The sequence below is a fragment of the Puma concolor genome, chromosome D4 (assembly GCF_028749965.1).
Source record: "Puma concolor isolate L17-30 chromosome D4, mPumCon1.1.hap2, whole genome shotgun sequence".
NCBI lineage: Eukaryota > Metazoa > Chordata > Mammalia > Carnivora > Felidae > Puma > Puma concolor.
In genome coordinates, this window is record NC_141679.1 from 36,764,931 (window position 1) to 36,771,991 (window position 7,061).

At 37.3% G+C, this 7,061-nt stretch overlaps 1 non-coding gene across 1 annotated transcript; it reads left to right on the plus strand.

The window, feature by feature from the left end:
• The first annotated feature begins 224 nt into the window (after positions 1 to 224).
• LOC112851755 (U6 spliceosomal RNA) lies at positions 225 to 330 on the plus strand. Its single transcript, XR_003222812.1, has one exon. It is a non-coding gene; the product is annotated as a U6 spliceosomal RNA (small nuclear RNA).
• Positions 331 to 7,061: the final 6,731 nt, after the last annotated feature.

Genomic DNA, 7,061 nt, shown 5'->3' on the forward strand with positions numbered 1-7,061 from the left:
GGGTAGTATACAAATATATATTCCTTTGGTCTATCAGGTGAGAAAGCCTAAAAGAAACGACACCCCACTAACAATGAGCACACCTTGGGCCCAAATCGTAGTTTTGAGGAATATTCCTTGGTGAATGGCTGATTTTAGAACTAGGGAAGGAAATATATAAGATGAGACTGGAGAATTTTGCTGTGCCGAAAATAAAGGCAGGGCTGAAAGAAAAAGGAAAACAAAATCACATTAGTGTTTACTTGTATGAAAATTAGAATAATACAGAGAAGACCAGCATGGCCCCTGCTCAGTGATAACATGCAAGTTCATGAAGTGATCCATTTAAAACAAATAAACAAACATTATTAAGGTTTTTCAAAGAGCCTCATGAGCTAATGGAAAGAATTCCCACTGGCCAAAGTTGAATAGAACAATTAGAGCAACAAAATAAAATAGTATTGAATTATAATGCAAAGTATAAAATAAGTGTCCATGAGTCCATAAATATAAATAAATGATTTAATGAATTAATGATTGGAGGAAGAAGAAATAAATCTTCCATACAGATTTTATTTAGATTTTCTGCCCTAAAATATGAGAAATATAACTCCCCACTCATGACATGTGGACTGTGCATAGACACTTTGTTCCAAAGAGTAAAGAATAGAAATGGAGAGAAAAAAGTAACTTCACAGTCAGGAAAATTACAAACATTCATCTAGAGAATGAGTGGTCATGGTTAACATCAGCAGTCACAGATCATGCTGATGCTGTGTACTCTTAATATGATATAATGAAAATGACACATCCTCTGTGATCTTCCTCTCTCAAACCTAAGTCTATTCAGGAGAAAAACATGACACAAGTACCAATAGAGGGGCCTCCTACAATACCTGACCAGTACTCCTTAAGAACTCCCAACATCATGAAAGAGTAAGTTTGAGAAACTCTTCATAGCCAACAGGAGCCTAATGAGAAATGACAAGTAAATATGTGTGGTATCCTGGATGCGATCTTGAAAAAGAACATTAGGTAAAAACTAAGGACTTACGAATGATCTCTTCTTCTAATAACTATTTCTTACTGTTTTTTTTTTTTTTTTTTTTTTTTTTTTTTTTTTTTTTTAGAGAGAGAGAAAGAACACAAGCAGGGGAGAGGGGAAGAGGGAGAGAGAGAATCTTAAGCAGTCTCCATGTTTAGCCCAATGTGAGGCTCCATCCAATGACCCTGAGATCATGACTTGAGCTGAAATCAAAAGTCAGACACTCAATCAACTGAGCCAATCAGGTGCGACCTTACTGATTTTATTTTCAAAGTGAACTTTCTATAGTTTGGTGTCATACAATATTGGATAATATGCTTTAAGGAGATGTTAACCAAGAGTTCCTGAGAAGCTGTGTGCTGTGGTGAACTGATAATGAGTAAATTGTATTTTTGTCCCATTTGTGGCTATGAGACTGTGACAAGTTATTCTCTGCTGTCTAGACCTCAATTCCCCATGTTAGCTTGAACCTTTATTTGCTTTTTATAGGATGCATGCATATAGGAGCTCCACTGTAGGATCTGAAGGTCATGTCCAGCTATAAACAATATATAAGGAATTGTAGAGCCTCCAAGGCAGTATCCCATCACCAGGAAAAATAAACTCCAAACTCACAAGACACAAAAAACTGTTTCAAGGTCTAATGGGGAATGAAGGGAAAAGGGAACTTGAAAAGCCTAGTGTTAAGTATCACATTATTTATAACCAGTGTGTGCCTAAATCTGAGTAGAGGGATTTGGTAGAAAGTTCAGATAAAGGTATTTGACTCAAATCTCTAAAAGTCAAAGCACTGCCTAGGGACGCATGGATTAGCAGAGTTAGGAAGTCAGATTCTTTCCCCACATATGATGAGAACACACTGTATTTCTTTTTGCATTAAATTTTCAGAAATCTCAACTTTCTTTGCCAGTTCCAACAGTTCTTAGATATTAACACATCAGTATAGTTTACATCCAATGAGGCACAGTTTGGCACTGACTCAGTGTGATTTTGGCAGTTACCAGAGATGGCTTTGCAGAGATGACACAGACATGGAGGTTTGGATGCTTTGAATTCCATTGTGTATGCTCTTATAGACTAGCTCAGAGAAGGGTAGGGCCTTTCTTTGAGTTTGAGACATATATAGAATGAATAGAATGGATTCTGATGTCCTACAATGGTAAACAGGATAGACTCAAGAAAATAATATTTGTTATTATTATGCTTAAGCAATGAAAGTTGAAAAACAGAAAATAGGGGATTTCAAAGTGATTAATCACTGAAACTGGGGTTACTCTCATAAAAGTGCTATGCTTTCTGATCTTAAACTCTGAATTTTTGGCTTCTCCCATATCTCCTGAGAAGATCTAAGAATATTCTTATGTAGCATAAGGGCATTCCAATACCCAGAGTGAAAAACTCTTAACTGAATGAGCTAAGGTTCTGCCTACCTATAAAAATTCATTGGCTCTAAGCCAGGGAGGTTTATTATAGGAATATTGTTGCTGACTCTCTCGATTGTGAGGAAATGAAGGGAAAAAAAAAAAACAGACACAAATCCTTAGGAGCAGCTGAAATTATAGCTTGGTCATTTGAAGAAGGTCATACTGCTTTGCCATGCTTAAACTAATAGAGAAATATTAATATTCTGAACCTTGGCCCTCTGCCAAGTTTCCATCCAAAGTTTCCCAAGTTAACCATTTACATGTCAGTCACTCATAAACAAACAAACAAACAAACAAACAAACAAACAAACAAACATTTTGCTTGTCTGAGATCCTTGACAGCATGACCAAGATTGAAAGGAACTCTAACAGAAAGAGGGAAAAAAGCTGTTTCTACTACTGGAAGTCTACTCTATTCAGCTCCTCCGTAAAATTGCCAGGAAATAAGGCATTGATGTAGTTCAGTTTGGGAGGGAGAAGTTAAAAGAAAATATTGGGATAGAATGAGTATTTTGCAACTGAATTGTAGGCAGTCCGAGGGAAAAAGAGATAAGATATCAAAGACTCCCAGGGCACTTCAAATGTAAGTCCTAATAAAACAAAAACATATACAGAAATAAGTGATAAAACTTAAGTTTTTTTAAAAGGGAAACTGATTGTAGACTACTTGTCAATCAAGGAGTGCCATAGGCGAATCAGATGGAAAGAAAGTCCACATCGGCTAGAAAAAATTTGATTGTATTAAATTGGTGGCATTTGCAATACAGTGACAAAAGTTACCAAGTTCATCATTTACATCAGTCACGGAGAAGCTGAATTAAATGATTTCTCTCTTAGTATTCAGCAAAGCAACTTAATGGGATTCAACTTCCCAGTGTCCATCCAATTGTGACATTTCCCGTACAAGGCCACTTTGAAGCAAATTAATAGATTAGAGTCTCTGAAACAATTATAACTGGCATCACTTTAGTTGGAAATTACTAAGTAACAAAATATACTCCTCTACATTCAGTTAGTGACATGATACCATTTGGAGGGGTAATAAGAATGGTTTCAATTATCTAAATATTAGGGTAGAGGACTATTTGTGGAAGCTTCCTGAAGAAATACTTTCTTTGGCCTCACCTTTGATATTTATGTATTTTGCATGTTACATTAAGCGTTGAAAAGTAAATATTTCAGTATATTACATGAACAACTCTTACAGGTAATCCAGTACAAACGATTTATGTAAAATTTACTTTTGTAAAGAAGTTTGAAGAAGTAGTCAGTGTCTCTGGCTTTTATGAATCAATTCTTCCAAATGCACATTCACGTTCACTTAGAGAGCTAAGTATAATAGGTTTATTTTTTTTACAGAGTTCATCTGTGTTTTAAGTTCAGAAGTTTACGCCCCCAAGAAATTAGAAAACATGAGAAATTTTAATTTGAAAAATATGTGATTAAAAATCCAAATTAAGGTGAGGAATCAAGATAGTGGAGAAGTAGAGGGATCGGAATTTCCCTCATCCCTCAAACACAGCAGTATTGAAGTCAGAACACTTGGAACACCTTGGAATACAACTTGTGGAGAGACAGAAAAATCTCCACAGGTGGAAAGAGACAGCGTGGTAGGACAGAGGTGCGTGTTTGCGAATTGGGAGAGATAAAACGGCAGTGTAAGCATGGAACAGGGGAACGCCTTTCGTGGGGAAACAAAAGGAAGAGAAAGAGAGGCTGTGGACTTGTGGTATTGTATTTGGACAAGAGAAAAACCTCTCCAGACCATGGACTGGGGAATGGGAAATATGGGGAGAGTCAGTTTCTATTTACAAATAGACTTAGGAGCAAAAGATCAGAGTTTTCAGGGTTGCTTGACTTTATTCAGCCCAGACTCAGCTCTGTATGTGCACCTGGCAGCGAGGAGAGCCCGCTGGGGGTGTGGTAGTGATCTCAGGGGCACACTGGGAGAGGACAGTCTCCTTCCTTGAGTACTGTGGGAAGATGGTATATTGCCTCCCCAATGATAAAAGACCGTGCAGGCGCCAGCCAGAGGCTGAGCAGAGTGGCACCATCCCGGAAACAGGTCACGTGGAGCAGGATCCTTTAAGACATCAGGTTTTGAATCCCAGCTGAGTACCTAGGAGGTTCAGAAGACTATGGAGCAGGACAGGCCAGTCACTCACACTACTCTGTGAGGGTTGACTGAACAGCATGGTTTGAGACACCAGATCCAGGAAGGAGTGATTAGGGTGTTGCTATTTTCCTTCGCAGCACCAACAGAGTGGGTCTTCAGGGAACAGGACAGGGACTCCTAGTGGAGGCTAGACCCCCTTACACCAAACCCCACCCTTCCATGGCTAACTGCTTATCTACTCCCTTGGATCTGGCACTAACTCAACCAGACAGCCTCTCCTCCAGACCAGTGCAGCCACAGGTCCCAGGCACCAACAGACAACTGTCTTACAGTTTTGTGTGTTAGTCTGTTTTTTTTTTTTTAATTATTATTATTTTTTCTCTTTTCTTTCCTTTTCTTCTTTTTTCCCTTTTTTTTCTTTCTACTCTCTTTTTTTATTCCCCCTTTAGTATCGGCCTCATAGTTTCTGATTTGATTTTTGGTCAATTCTTATTACATATATATATATATATATATATATGAACATAGTTATATAATTTTATAATTATTATTTATAATTTTTTCTCTGTTCTGGTTATTTTTTTCCTTTAATCAGTCACTTTTACTGTATATTTTTTACACCATTTCTGTATTTCCTTCTTTATTTTCCTCACTCTGTCTCTGATTTAAGCCTTATACCTTCTTTGATTCTTTGCCCAGTCTTTTTTTTTTTTTTTTTTTTTTGCACCCCTGTCATTTCTCTCTTTGCATGGTATTAGGTTTCTTCCACCTACCCTTTTTCTTTTTTTCCAGGGTTACTTCATTAACAAATCAAAGTACACCTGGCAGAAGGTCAAAACCACCACTATGAGCTGTGAGATAGAGCAGCTAAAGACACAGCAAAGAGTGCATGCAACACACTCCAAAACACTTCCTGAAATGGCAGCCCCTGGACAGTGTATGATGCCTTTTTTGTGTAGTTGTGCTCATAGGTGCAGGACACATAACAAGCTATTAAAACATGTGACAGAAAACTAGCCAAAATGACAAAATGGAAGAATTCCCTCCAAAAGAAATTCCAGGAAGAAATGACATTCAGAGAATTTCTCAAAACTGATATCAACAATATATTTGAACAAAAATTTAGTATAATAGTCATAAGACTAATAGCTGAGCTTGAAAAAAGGATAGAAGACAGCAGAGGACCTGTTGGTACAGAGATCAAAGACCTAAGAAATAGTCACGATAAATTAAGAAATGCTGTAAATGAGATGCAAAATAAGCTAGATGCTGTGACAGCAAACATGGAGGAAGCATAGGAGAGAATAGGTGAAATAGAAGATAAAATTTTGGAAAATGATGAAGCTGAGAAAGAGAAATTACTAGACCATGATGGGAAAATTAGAGACCTAAGTGATTCAATGAAACAAAATAATACATTTATCATGGGAGTTCCAGAAGAAAAAGAGAGAAAGGAAGCAGCAGACAAATTATTTGAACAAATTATAGCTGAGAACTTCTCTAATCTGGGGAAGGAAGCAGACATCCAAGTCCAGGAGGCACAGAGAACGCCCCTCAAAATCAATAAAAACAGGTCAGTACTACAACATATCATAGTGAGACTGGCAAAACACAAAGATAAAGAGAGAATTCTGAAAGCATCTAGGGACAAATGGGCCTTAACCTAAAAGGGTGTACACATAAGGGTAGTAGCAGACCTATCCACTGAAACTTGGCAGTCCAGAAGGGAGTGGCAGGAAATATTCAATGTGCTGAATAGGAAAAAATATGCAGCCAATAATCATTTATCCAGCCAGGCTGTCATCTAGAATAGATGGAGAGATAAAGCCTTTCCCACAAACAAAAACTAAAGGAGTTCATGACCACTATGACCACATGACCACTCCAGCCCTGTAGGAGTTCCTAAGGGGGGCTCTGTGAGTGAAAACAGCAAAGACTACAAAGACCAGAGACAGCACCACAAGCACAAAACCTACAGATAACAAGTGACACTAAATCCATATCTTTCAGTAATCACTCTGAATGTAAGTGAACTAAATGCCCCAATCAGAATGGGGTATCAGAATGGATTAAAAAAAAAAAAAAAAAAAAAAAAAGATCCATCTGTATTCTCCCTACAAGAGACTCATTTTAGACTGGAGGACACCTGTAAATTGAAAGTGCAGGAATGGAGAACCATATATCATGCTCCTGGATTCAAAAGAAAGCTGAAGTAGCCATATGTATATCAGACAAACTAGATTTTAGACAAACACTGTAACAAGAGATGAAGAAGGGCATTATATCATAATTAAGGGGTCTGTCCATCAAGAAGATCTAACAATTGCAAATGTTTATGTCCCTAACATGGAAACTCAAATATATAACTCAATTAATCACAAACATAAATAAATGTATAGATAACAATACTGTGATTATATGGGACTTTAATTATTCAGAACTTTTCATTCAAAAGCAGCAGAATACATATTCTTCTCGAGTGCACATGGAACATTCT